Below are 14,285 nucleotides of genomic sequence, written 5' to 3'. Positions count from 1 at the left end.
AGACTAAATTATGCCAATAAGCATGCATACACAAAAAACAACTTTTCCTTCATCTACAAGCAAATACACCACATAAGTTGCATACAGTAGAGAAGTACAGATAAGTCCCAGCAAGGAAAAGAGGGATGGTGGGAGGGCAACCTGGACTGCAACAGTGAATACACTCGAACATCTACATTTATGGTAGGTACACAACTGTACTATGTTCATCATGTTTCACTGTTGCAGTCATTACAATTGGGTTGAATCCCAAAGCTAAGGTTGGGAGGCTGGTGCTAAATAGGATTAGGAGAGGCTATCAGGCCCTGCAGAACTGCAGTGGCAAAGCCTGCCCTGGATTTAGAGTACAGAGGTAAGTGATAGTGCTTTGTAAAAGTATGCACTGAACTCCAAGTTGCAGCCTCTAAGATGTCTTTGGTTGGTACTCCTCTCAGGAAGGCTGCTGCTCTGGTTGAATGTGGCCTAATGCCCTTAGGCACTGATTTGCCATGCTGTGAATAGCAGAAACGAATGCAGTGGCCTATCTGCTTTGAAATAGTCTGCTTTGACCACTAGAAGTTGTTCAGTCTTTCTGAAAGCTTTAGTTCTGTCCAAGTAGAAGCGTAGCTGCCTGTGAATGTCCAAAGAATGCAGAAGTCTCTCTCACCCTTATTCTGTGGGTTTGGGTAAAAGGTAGGCAAATGAATTGTTTGGTTAAGGGCCACACTGGACACTACCTTAGGCATAAATGTAGGGTTTGTCCTCAGAGAAACCCTGTCAGGATGGAAAATGATAAAAGGTTCCACAGCCATGAGTGCCTGTAACTCTGAGACTCGTCTAGCGGAGGTTATTGCTAGGAGGAGAGCTGTTTTCCAGGATAAGAATTTTATATCAACTGCAGAGGCTGGCTCAAACGGAGACAGTGTGAGTTTTTCCAAGACATAGTTGAGGTCCCATGCAGGTATTGTTGCTCTCCTTGGAGGTCTTATGTTTTTGGCCCCTCTGAGATACTGCCTTAGTAATAGATGAGAAAAAATAGGTGGTTCTGTATTGTAATGAGCTGAAATGGCAAGAGGCATGAATTTTAATTGATGAAAAGGAAAGGCCTTTATCCAGCATCTCAGTTAAGTATCGCAAAATCTGAAGAATATTTGGAACAATCGTGTCAATACCTTGTGCCTGGTTCCAAGCACAGAATCTCTTCCATTTTTCTGCATAAGATTTTCTGGTGCTAGGCCTCCTGGCCTCCAAAATAACATCCATCACTGCTTTAGAAAGAGGTGTGTCTTGAATGGCTACATTATCTGCCATGCTGCCAGGTTTAAGGTCCTGAGTTGGCTGTGCAGTATCTGACTTTCTTGTTGGGTCAACAAGTGAGGGGTTTGAAGTAATGTCCAAGCTGGGCATTGAGACAAGCTCTTTAGGATTGGGTACCAGTGCTGGTGGGGCCAGTCTGGGGCAATCAATATCATTTTTGGCTTCTCTTGTCTGACCTTGAGGAGTACCTTGGGGAGGAGAGGCAGAGGAGGAAAGGCATATACTGTTAGGTTTTTCCAGCTGAAAGATAGAGTATCCACTTTCCATGCTTGCTTGTGATAAGTCCTTGTGCAGAATCTCTGTAGTCACCAGTTGTAAGGGGAGGCAAATAGGTCTATGTCCGGGCATCCCCAGTTCCTTGTTATCATGCTGAATACTTGTGGATCCAATTTCCACTCGTGGGGATCCATTAGGTTTCTGCTAAGTTCGTCTGCCAGAGTATTTATCCTTCCTGGCAGGAATTTTGCTTGCAGATGTACTTGGTAAGTCAATGCTGTGTCCCACAAGTTCATGGCTAGTCTGCAGAGGGGGTAGGAATGTGTGTCCCCCCTGCTTGTTTATGTACCACATGACTGTAGTATTGTCCGTGTTTATCAGTAGTTGTCCTGGATGAAGTAGATCCTTGAAGGCTGTCAGGGCATTCTGAACAGCTAGCATCTCTTTTTGATTGATATGTAGATGCATTTGACTTGTGGACCATGTGTCCTGAATACATCTTCCTGCCATATGGGCCCCCCAAGCATAATCTGATGCATCTGTTGTCAATGTCTGCCTGGCTGTGGGTAAGGTGAATGGCTGTCCCATGTTGAGGTGACAGGCTTTTGCCCACCATCGAAACTCCTGTTGCAGGCAGGGAATCAGGGTAATTATTGTTTCCAGGCTATGGCAATGTTGAGCCCAAACACTTTTTAGATACCATTGAAGTTTCTTCATATGCAGTCTTGCATATGGAATTAGCAGAATACAGGATGCCATGAAGCCCAAAGCCTGCAGAATTTTTCTTGCAGATAACTGGGTCTTTGTTGCCAACATTTTGAAATAAGTAGTCAGTTGTCTGTGTTTGTCTGGCATGAGATAAGCCATCTGGGCAGTTGTATGTAAGCTTGCACCCAGGAATATTATCTCTTGAGAGGGTACGAGTTTTGATTTCTTTTCATTTACTGTGTACCCTAGACCTGTCAGTAATCTTTTTACAAATGCCAGATGCTGTAGTAGAATGTCCTTGTTCTCTGCTTGAATAAGGCAGTCGTCCAAGTAAGGATATATTTGTATTCCTCTTTGTCTGCAAAATGCAATTACTGGTGCCAGGCATTTTGTGAAGACCCTGGGCGCAGTAGATAAGCCAAAGGGCAGTGCAGAGAATTGGTAGTGCATTGAGCCAGCTATACATCTGAGGTATCTTCTGCATGACTGTCTGATTGGGACATGCAGGTATGCCTCTTTTAGGTCTAAAGTCACAAGCCAAGCCTTCTTGCCCAGCATGGGCAGAAGCTGCTGCAGAGTTAACATTTTGAATTTTGGAATATCCAGGAATGTGTTTAGGATAGACAGGTCCAGTATTGGTCTCCAGGCTTTGTCCTTTCTGGTCATCAAGAAGAGCCTTGAGTAAAATCCTAGTCCCTGTTCTTACTGTGGTACTTGCTGAATGGCTCTCATGTCCATGAGGGATGAAACTTGTTTTTGTGCCTCTGCCCATTGATTGCATGGCAGGTTTGGCATACCATTTGGCCTTGGCAGGGTGTGAAAGTGGAACCTGTAACCTTGAGATATGATGTTTAAGACCCATTTGTCCTGGGTGATCATGTGCCAATTTTGTGAAAAAAGTGCTAGTTTTCCCCCCAAAGGAGCTGCCAGAAGATAAGTGCTTGGTGCTGGCAAGGGAAAGTCATTGAGACTGTTTCCTGTATGGCTGTGATTTTTCCTCTCTGCTTTTGGAGGTAGAAGCACCCCATTGTTTAGACCTGTATGAGCCTTGGGGATGTGATCTGCCTCTGGGGCGTCTGTATCTGCCTCTTTGTGGCCTGTCTGACTCTAGAAGGACCAATTCTTTGTAGGCCAGTTCCTGCTAAATCTGGGAGGCTGTACCTGTAAGAAATCCTTCACTGTTTGCATAGATTTAGCTTTGTCCTCCATTTTCTTCAACACCAAACAAGGTATCATGCTGTAATGGAGCATCTAATAGTTTTGCTTTAACATGATCGGGCAGATTCTGTTCTTTTAACCAAGCATGCCTCCTAATGACAGAACCTGTAACTGCGAACCTGCAGGAGGCCTTTAGGGAATCAAAACCACATTGCAAAGTATGCTTTCCCACTTGTTCAGCTGCATGCAATAAATCCTGCATTTCTTTGTTTTCTGCATTTGTCAACATTTTCTGTTTCAGCAGTGACATAAGATATTGCTGATATTTAAGCATATGAAACTGATAATTTAAAGCTCTTACAGCCAAGGTAGCAGAAGTATAAATCTTTTTCCCCCATCTGTCCAGGTTCCTTGAATCCCTATCAGAGGGGATAGGGTTTTTTGCAGTGGAAGCCTTGACCCATTTGGGACCCTGAGAGATAGTTTCTGGGTCAGCAGCAGGGTTTTTGTACAGAAATGTATGTGAATCAGGAACCCTGTAGTATCTATCTGGCTTAACAGGAGCTGGTGGTAAAGAGTCAGGAGACAGACCGGACTCTGAAAATACATCATCTACAATGTCTAAAACAGGAGGGATAGCAAGGAGGGGCCTGTGCTGAGGTAATAAAAGGAAGTCTCTGAGCCTTTTCTTGGATTCTGAGTAATCTTGGCTCTCCCAGTGGAAATGCTCCCTCATAGTATGCAGGGTCTCCCCAAAAGAATAATCCTCAGGAGGAGAGGCTGAAGGGATAGATTCTTCAGCATCAGAATCCTCATAGGGAGGAAGAGAATATTCCTGTTCAGAAGAGGAATCAGAGGAAATGGAAACCTGATCTGAAGATTCATATTCTATCTCTTGCCTAGGCCTCTTATCAGGAGGGGAATGGGAACCCCTGATCAAAGTAATTAGGTCTTCAGCCATTTTAAGCATCTGTTGTTTAGGCATGGAGGCCTGTCCAGGAGAATGCTGTACTTGTTTCTTTGTCTTTAGAGCTGCTTTAGTCTTTGCCTTTGAAGCTGAAGTTGGTTTTACATATAACTGTGTAGGCCTGAAAACACCCTCAGAAGCCGATTCCTGCTCAGCGGCTCTGGACCCATCTGAGGGAATAGTTTCCGAGTGTCCAATACCTTGAGTTTCCATCGGCCTAGTCGGCTCCACGTGGGAGTCGGTAGCGGGCGTCAGGGGCTGCGAAAGCACCTCACTGATCACCGGTGAACCGGTGACAGGCCTAGCGGAAGCCTCGTCATCGGTTTTGGACCTCAGATGCCTGTCCTTTTCTTTTTCTTTGTGCTTTTTATAAACTCCGGTAGTAGGCTATTCCGACGGCATTATATAATTGAACCTTCTGCCAAAGTAATGAAATGCAAACTCGTACAGATGCTTAATAGTGCGTTGGTTAAATCTAGCACAAAACCGACAACTAGCAACATCGTGGTCAGGGCCTAGGCAAGGAATACAGTAAGAATGAAAATCCTTATGAGGTATTTGCTTCCCACAAGAAATACAATTATTAACTTTTTCTGACATCGGTCTGGAGCAAAAAAAAGTTTCCCCAATGGGGTACTTAGCTTTAATGAAGACTTCGGATCTGAAATTCGAATTTGAAAATCTCAGGAGTCGGCCGACCGGCACTTGCGAACTGCTTTTGCTTTGGGCACCGCGCAGCAAGAAAGACTGAAGAAAATGGCATCGGCGGCATTTTTTATACCCTTGGCGCACTGACGTCAGGGAGAAAGCGACAGCAATCGACGCCGGACCTAGACTTTGGAACTCGGGCCGACTGTGGGTAGCCTGCCAGCAGGATAATCCAATTGTAATGACTGCAACAGTGAAACACGATGAACATCAAAAATTTCAGGAGTCGGCCGACCGGCACTTGCAAACTGCTTCTGCTTCTAGCACCGCACGACAAGAAAGACTGATGTAATGGCATCGGCTGCATGTTTTATACCCCTGATGACCTGACGTCATGGAAGAAGTGACAGCATCCGACACAGAAATTCCAAAACTCTGGTATTCAGGCTGGCTGAAGGCTACCTGCAAGCAGATAACCCAAATGTGATGACTGCAACAGTGAAACACGAAGAAAGTACAGTTTTGAACCTACCATAAATGTAGATGTCCAATAGGTATGCATCTGCAGTCCTTACATATGGGTTGTCCTGCCTCAGGCAGCCCTTCGGTCGGCCGGATTCCAAAGTCTGGGTCCGGCGTCGGCTGTTGTCGCCCTTTCCCCGACGTCAGAGCGCCTGGGGTATAAAAGAGTCAGCCGACGCCATCTTCCTCAGTTTTTCTTGCCCCAGATGCCAGGTGCCCTCTAAGGAAGGCTAAATTTGGAGAAATGCAAAATATTCCAAACATGCACAGTAATAAACAAATACACCATAATAGATAAGCCCAGCTAGCTATAAGAGGGATAAGTACCCAAGAAATACCACAGAGGGGAAGGAAAGAGGGAAAACCTGACTGCAGATGCATACCTATCGGACATCTACATTTATGGTGTTCAAAACTGTACTATGTCCTTCAAGGATGCATCTGCAGTCCTTACATATGGGTAGAATACCATAGCCAAGCTGGGGGAGGTAGGATCTAAGAAAATGATGGTGTAGCTAAAATGCCCTGCAGGACTGCCGTAGCAAAGCCTGCTCTGGATCTGGAATATAAGGGCAAATTGTAATGTTTGGAAAATGTATGCACGGAGCTCCATGTAGCAGCTTCTAAAATATCCTTGGTAGCCACCCCTCTTAGGAAGGCTGTGGTGGTGGCTGTGGCTCTCGTGGAATGAGGTCTAATGTCAGCTGGCACAGTTTTTCCATGAAAGGAGTAACAAAAATGAATGCAACTTCCTATCCATTTTGAAATTGTCTGTTTGGAAATTGCTTTTCCTTGTGGCCCAGCAGCATATGCTACAAACAGCTGGTCAGTCTTTCTGTAACTTTTAGTTCTGTCCAAGTAGTAGCGCAACTGTCTGTGAATGTCCAGGGTATGCAGAAGTTTTTCTCCCTTGTTTTGCGGCTCTGGAAAGAAGGTAGGCAGGTGAACAGCTTGGTTCAATGAGACCCTGGATACCACCTTTGGCATGAATGAAGGATTGGTTCTCAAGGAGACTCTGTCCTGATGAAAAATAAGAAATGGTTGTACTGCCATGAGTGCCTGCAATTCAGATACTCTTCTTGCTGAGGTTATGGCCAGAAGGAAGGCAGTCTTCCAAGACAGGAACTGTAACTCTGAAGATGCTGCTGGTTCAAAGGGAGGTAGAGTCAACTTTTCCAACATGAAGTTAAGGTCCCATGTAGGCACTGGTGGTTTTCTTGGAGGATTGATGTTTTTAATTCCTCTTAGAAACTGCCTTAGGAGAGGATGAGAGAAAACAGGTGGATCAGTATTGTATTCTGCTGAAATTGCTGAAGCATGAATTTTTATGGAAGAGTAAGAAAGGCCATTGTGGAGCATTTCTGCCAAGTATTCCAGGATATGTGCCATGCTCATCACTGTGGCATCTAGGCCCTTTGCGGTGCTCCAAGTGTGGAATCTTTTCCATTTTGCTGAATATGCCTTTCTCGTGGAAGGTCTGCGAGCTTCCATGATGATATCCTTCACTCTCTTGGATAGCTTTTCCTGGTGAGGAGTCAAGGTATTCTCCAGGCTGTCAGCTGCAGGGTTTTCAGGCTGGAGTGCAGAGTTTTGTAATTGTGCTGTGTCAGAAGGAGTGACCATTGTGGTAGAGGCCACGGTTTCGTGTGTGACAGGCATCGTAACAGTGGGTACCAGTGCTGCCTTGGCCAGTCCGGGGCTATTAGAATCACTTTTGGCTGCTCTGTCCTGATTTTCAGTAAGACCCTGGTCATTAGTGGAAGAGGTGGAAATGCATACACTGTTAGAGTATTCCAGCTGAAAGAGAGGGCGTCCACTTTCCATGCTTGTGGGTGGTATGTCCTTGAACAGAATTTCTTCAGCTGATGATTGTGGTGGGAGGCAAAAAGATCTATGTCCGGCCTTCCCCAAAATTGTGTTATCTGAAGGAAGATGTCTGGGTGTAGCATCCATTCGTGTGGATCCATGGTATTTCTGCTTAGGCTGTCCGCCAGTATATTGTCTTTTCCTGGCACAAACTGGGATTGCAGCTCTATATTGAGTTTTAGGGAAAGTCCCCAAAGATTCATTGCTAGTCTGCAAAGAGGAAAGGAATGGGTACCTCCTTGCTTGTTTATGTACCACATAACTGTGGTATTGTCTGTCCTTATTAGCAGGTGGCCTTGATGTAGAAAGTGCTTGAAGGCCTCGATTGCATGTATCACTGCCAGCATTTCCTTTTGGTTTATGTGCATGCACAATTCTTTCTGAGACCATAGTCCTTGGATGCATCTGTCCCCCATCTGTGCTCCCCATCCATGGTCTGAAGCGTCCGAGGTAATGGTTTGGCTGGTTACTGGTTTGTTGAAAGGCAGACCCCTGTTTGACTGGCTTGCTTGGGCCCCCAACAGGAATTCCTTTTGAAGGCATGGAATGAGTGGTATCAAAGTTTCTAGGCTGTGATTGTGCTGAGACCATAAACTCCTTAGGTACCATTGTAGTTTTCTCATATGCAGCCTTGCTTGTGGAATCAGAAGAATGCACGATGCCAAGTAACTCAGGGCCTGCAGTATTTTCCTTGCAGTCATCTGAGTTTGTTTTGTCAGATTTTTGAAGTAATCCGGTAGTTGTCTTTGTTTTTCTTCTGTGAGAAAAGCCATTTGGGTGGTTGTATCTAGTTCTGCACCCAGAAAAGTTATTCTTTGGGATGGCACAAGTCTTCACTTGTGAATGTTGACTGTGTATCCCAAGGCCTGTAGAAGGCGGATGGCATAATTCAAATGCTTTTCTAAAGTTTGTTGGCTGTCCACTTGTATAAGGCAGTCGTCCAGATACGGGTATATTTCAATCCCCTGAAGTCTGCAGTGTGCAATTACTGATGCCAGGCATTTCGTGAATACTCTGGGCGCAGTAGATAAGCCAAAGGGCAATGCTGAGAATTGATAATGCTCTGAACCTGCAAGAAATCTGAGGTGTCTTCTGCAACTTTGTCTGATAGGGACATGCAGGTATGCCTCCTTAAGGTCTAGAGTTACCAGCCAAGACCCCTTGCCCAGCATGGGAAGGAGTTGCTGTAGGGTCAGCATTTTGAATTTTGGCACAATGAGATAAGTATTGAGTGCGGACAAATCGAGAATAGGCCTCCATTGTTTTTCTTTTCTTGGGACAAGGAATAGTCTGGAATAAAATCCTTGGCCTTGTTCTGTGAGAGGAACCTTTTCTATACTTTCATTTGCAATAGGTTGGTAATTTGTTTTAAAGCCTCTGCGCCCTTTGATTTGGTGGCAGGTTTGGCATTCCTTTTCTTTTTGGTAATGTATGGAAATGGAACCTGTATCCTTTGTCTATTATTTGCAGTGTCCATTTGTCCCTTGTAATACTGTGCCAATTTCTTGAGAATAAAGACAATTTTCCACCCAAAGGTGCTTCTAATTGAGCCCTGGTTGGCGGGATCAAGGTGAAGTCATTGAGTCTGTCCTTGTGCAGCAGTTGTTGGTCCTGCACTACCTCGCTGGTTAGGAGGCTGCCACTGACGTCCTCTGTAGGAGCCTCTAGCTTGCCCTCTACCTCTGGCACGCCTGTTCTTGCCTCTTTGATATCTCTCTTCCGGAAAGGACCAATTCTTAGAAGGCCAATTTCTGCTGAATCTTGGTGGTTGTACCTGGAGGAAATCTTTGACTGTTTGTACAGATTTAGCCTTTTCTTCAAATTTCTTTAAGACCTCCTGAGCAGTGGAGCCAAATAACTTTTGCTTTTCTAGTGGAGCATCCAGAAGCTTAGCCTTAACATGATCTGGCAGAGATTGTTCCTTCAGCCACGCATGTCTACGTATGACTGCACCTGTCATTGCTGACCTACATGAAGCTTCCAATGCATCATAACCACACTGCAAGAAATGGTTGCTAACCTGTTGTGAATTATGTACCAGATCCTGAAGTGACTTATGGTCTAGGGGTTCAGGAGAAGACAGCTTTTTCTGCAATTCATCCAACAAATACTCTTGGTACTGTATCATATGAAATTGACAATTTAAAGCCCTCATAGACAGAGTGGAAGAAGTATACACTTTTTTACCCCATCTCTCTAAAGCCCTGGACTCCCTTTCAGAGGGGAGTGGATTATTAGTAGTGGCAGCTGCAACCCCTTTAGGACCCTGGGAAATAGTTTCTGGGTCAGCAGAGTGGGCCTTGTAAAGGAAATGATGCAAGTCCGGGACCCTGTAGTACCTATCGGGTTTAACAGGAACCGGAGGAAGGGTGTCAGGGGTAGTGCTAGACTCAGAATACACGTCATCAATGACACTTAAAACAGGAGGAATAGCCAAAGGTCTATGCTGAGGTAAATGAAGAAAAGTCCTTAATCTCTTCCTGGAATCGGAGAATTCCTGGCCCTGCCATTGGAAATGCTCTCTCATGGAGTGAAGGGTCTCCCCAAAGGACAGCTCTTCAGGAGGGGAGGCAGAGGGAATGGATTCCTCTGCATCAGAATCCTCGTAGGCCGTGAAGGCCTCCTCCTGGTAATCTGATAGAGCAGAGCCATCAGAGGCCTCATCAGAGGACTGAGGATCAGCGGACTCAGCCCTGGGCCTTTTGTCTAGAGGGGGTTGAGAGCCCCTGTCCGGATGAGGCTGGGATCCGCTGATTAAGGAAATAAGATCCTCAGCCAAAGTTAGTATCTGTGAACCTGTAGTGGATCCCTGAGAAATAGTCTTGGGAGGCAGAGTTTTTTGTTGCTTAGCAGCTTTAGCCCTAGTGAATGCTTTAATGGACATGGATGCAGGGGGCCTGGCTGCTCCACGTGCTGGGGTAGACTTGTCTAAGGGAATGGTGTCGGTAGTTTCCTGAACACCGGTTTCCGAGGGTAAATCCATAACCGACTCAGAAGAAGCCTCCGGGGCCGAGGCTGTCGGTTGTACCGTTTCCACGGTCGGAAGTACCAAGGACTCTGTTTCAGCCGAGACCGAGACACTCGCGGTAGGCCTAGGCGTGGTTTCAGCCGAAACCACGGTCCGCGTGCGTCGGTCCTTGTCCTTCTGTTTTTTGGTTAAATGAGAAGTTGGAGTCTCCGACGGCATTTTATAAGAGAAACTAGCCCCAAAAATTCCTCTGCAAACTCCGACCAACGCCTAAGAGTGCGTCGATTAAAGGAGGCACAGGCAGTACAGGCCGAGACGTCGCGGTCTGGGCCTACGCAAGGGAGGCAGTAGGAATGGAAATCCTTATGAGGTATTTGTTTCCCACAAGTCAAGCAATTATTAACTTTAAGCGTTTGATCTGACATCGGCTGAGGCAAGAAAGAGTCCCCAATGGGGTACTTAGCTTTTTGAAGTCTTCGGTAGCTGAATTTACAGGAGCTGGCTGACCGGCACTTGCGAATTGCTTCTGCTTCGGGGACCACGTGGCAAGAAAGACTGAGGAAGATGGCGTCGGCTGACTCTTTTATACCCCAGGCGCTCTGACGTCGGGGAAAGGGCGACATCAGCCGATGCCGGACCCAGACTTTGGAATCCGGCCGACCGAAGGGCTGCCTGAGGCAGGACAACCCATATGTAAGGACTGCAGATGCATCCTTGAAGGACATCATATTTGGTTCTCATAATATCTTCTCATTCTTCCAGAAATCACAAACAAAAAATGTAGGGGGGGTGGAGGAAGGGGAGTTGAGGAAGAATGAAATTGGACAAAACAGAAGTAATGTTATGGTGAGTACATAACTTTTATATCTGAAGTTCCCAATTTTCAGTAATTCCTTAACATATGGGACAGAGTCCCCAGCTACCTGAATACCGGGCAGACTCTAAGAAAGGATATTCCTGAGCACTGTTGTGCCAAAGACTACTCTTCCCCTACAGACCAGATCTAATCTGTAATGAGTAATAAAGTTATGAGGATTTGCCCAAGTAGCAGCAGCACAAATATCGTCCATGGAAGATCTGGACAGAAATACTGAAGAGGTTGCAATGGACCTGGCTGCATGAACCTTCAAAGGTTTTGGCAAAGACAAACCCAATTTGTTGTAGACAAAAGGAAATGCAATCAATTAGCCATATGGATAAAGTTTCTTTGGTAACTGGTTTTCCCAATCTTGACTCTGAAAAGGGGACAAATTAATGTAATTTTTCTAAATGGTTTAGTTCTGTGCAAATAGAAACATAATTGTAAACTCCAGCAAATATAAAATGCATTCCCGTGTTTGAGAAATTTGGAAAGAAAACTAGGAGACTGATAGATTGGTTAATGTAAGATCCTGACACCACCTTAGGAAGAAAAGATGGACTGGTCTGTAATGACCCTCTGTTGTTAAGAAAAATTAAATAAGGAGGTTTAGAAGACAAGACTTGAAGTTCTGAACTCTCCTAGCTGATGTTATGGCTACCAAAAATGTAGTTTTCCAAGTCAAAATTTTTAATTCACACCTTGCAGCCGGTTCAAATGGTGATTGTGTCAGGGCTTATAATGCTAAATTCAAATCCCATGGTGGAGTAGGATCTTTAAGGGGGGGGGGGGTCTCTGTAAAAAGGTTCCTTTTATGAAGACCTTACAAAGTTGTGAGAAAGCTAAGACAGAACTGTCAACTCCTATATGACAATTAGAAATGGCAGCTAACTGTACTTTAACTGCTATGAATTCTAGCACTTGAGATGGTTCTAGCTGAGATTTGCTGGGATTGATGGTAATGCCTAGATGACAGCACAATTGGATTACATAATCTCTTGCTTTGATCAACAGATGCCTGGTCGGAGTGATCATGAGCCAGTCATCCAGGTAAGGAATACTCTGAATCCGTGCAGTCTCAAGTAAGCTACTACTACTGCCATGCATTTGGTGAACACCCTGGGCCTGTGATGAGGCCAAAGGCAGTGCTCTGAATTGGTAATGACTTGCTCTCAGCCAGAAGTGTAGGGGTCTCCTGGACTGCCTATTCATTTTTGTGTGACAGTACGCATCCTGAAGATCGACTGAACACATCTAGTCATCCTTGTGCAGGAAAGGCAGACTGAACTGTGTCCATCCAGAATTTTGTACACTGAGCCTATTTGTTCAGATTGTTGACATCCAAAATTGATCTCCAGTTCCCTGTTTTCTTTGGTGCTAAATAGATCATTAGTAAGTTCAGGATTCTGCCTGGTCTGGGGGGATCTCTTGGATGACTCTTTTCTAGTAACATTTTTATTTCTAGAGCTGCTGCTTTCCTCGGACTGGGTGGAACATCAGGAATTTTGTTTAATGTTGAAAGAGGGGGTAGGGAAAAGGGAATTATAACCTCTGGAAATAATCCTCTGCACCCATGTATCTTTTGTAATGTCTAGCCAGGCTCTCAGGTATTGGGATAGACACCCCCAACTGCCTCCAGAGGTAGACAATCAGGCCTCCTTTCAGGAGTCTGATAGGGTCCGTCAGAGAAGGAATCTCTAGACCCCTGCTTCTGCGGGGCTCCTCTACCATGCAGGTGGCGTCTTCTGTTAGAGCCTCACCCCCCGCCCCTGGGAGAATCTATCTCCATGTGGATCTTGGTAAGGACCCTGGGATTTTCTGAACCACATCTTCTGACCACCTCGTTGATTCCTACAGAAGGTTCTCTGAGGGGTCAAAAAACGTATGCTCCACTGCAGACAGGGTCTTACCATCTTGTTCACACCTAGACAGTGTTTCCTTCACTTTAGGACAAACAAGGAACTTCCATTAAAAGGCACATTGACAAAGGAAGACTTGAAGGGCTCCAAGAAATCACACAAGTGCATACAGGCATGTCTCCTAATGGAAATGCCTGAACCTGCTGCCCTTGAGGTACCTTCACCTGCATTTGAAGTGAGCCTCATGGACGAATTTGAGATGGATTGTAGGGTATCCAACTGAGAGGCCACTGAAATCTGTGTTTCAGCAGAAATGATTCCTGAGGAGGATTTGGAGTTCTTTAATAAAACTCCTCTGAAGTCTGATGAGGTGAGCAAAATAATTGTTTCTGAAACATAAATACATTTCCCAAATCAGTCAAATACCTTAGACTCCCTTTTAGGGGGGAGAACAGATGAACTCTGCTCTGCGAGTTCTTTCTTTGTGGCTGCTGCTATGATCATGGCATCCACTGGTACCCCTTTGCTCCAGAACTCTCTTCCCTTTGGTGGTGCCAGGATCCTATCTGCTTTCTTGGGGATATGGTCAACAACATCGGGCTCCTTCCATGCCCGCTAAGAGATCAAATCAATGAGCTAATTGGCAGGCAGAGTCACCCAGGAAATAGATGGGGCAAAGCCAAAAGCCACCGGGAATACCGATTTCTCTTGAGAAGGGTTACTGGTAAACCAACCTCCCCTTTGCTTAAGGATATCTAGAATCTCTCCAAATCAGCCCTAGTCAGATGGTGATCTTGGGGACCCTTCCACTTCATCCAAATCGGTATCCGCTGTGATTGACTCCTGAGGGGAGTCCAAGTGCCTCATCTTGCACTTCTTTCTAAGGACTTCTTCGGTGAGATGCTACGGAGAAGTATTGGAAGATATAAGGATACCTTGCTGGGTAGACTGGAGACTTTGGGCTGGTTTTCCCTGGGGAGCAGAGTGAGGAGGCTCAAAGCACAAAGACATATGGGAACCAGATGGCAGATCTGAGGGGAGTGGAATCATATGTACTCTAGATAAGAATAGCCCCTCTAGCACCTTAAAGGCAGAATGCCCTGGGGAGAAGGAAGTTTACTCTGACCCAAAGGCAGCCTTCCCAAGTCGTATGTTGGAGCCAAGCTATCCAATGTAGAGCATCTGAGGGGCACAGATGGCTCTGACAACTTCAGAGTC

The 14,285-nt window shown here is 45.5% G+C and overlaps 1 protein-coding gene across 2 annotated transcripts in view; it reads right to left on the bottom strand.

Annotated features, from left to right (window-relative positions):
- ZBTB8OS (zinc finger and BTB domain containing 8 opposite strand) overlaps window positions 1-14,285 on the bottom strand; it is a 368,696-nt gene that overhangs the window by 137,099 nt on the left and 217,312 nt on the right. The window lies entirely within an intron of this gene.

This window comes from Protopterus annectens, chromosome 1.part2 (genome assembly GCF_019279795.1).
Source record: "Protopterus annectens isolate FY-2018-M chromosome 1.part2, PAN1.0, whole genome shotgun sequence".
Taxonomy (NCBI): domain Eukaryota; kingdom Metazoa; phylum Chordata; order Ceratodontiformes; family Protopteridae; genus Protopterus; species Protopterus annectens.
The sequence above is the reverse complement of the archived record's forward strand: the minus strand, read 5'-3'. Positions and strand labels throughout refer to the sequence as shown.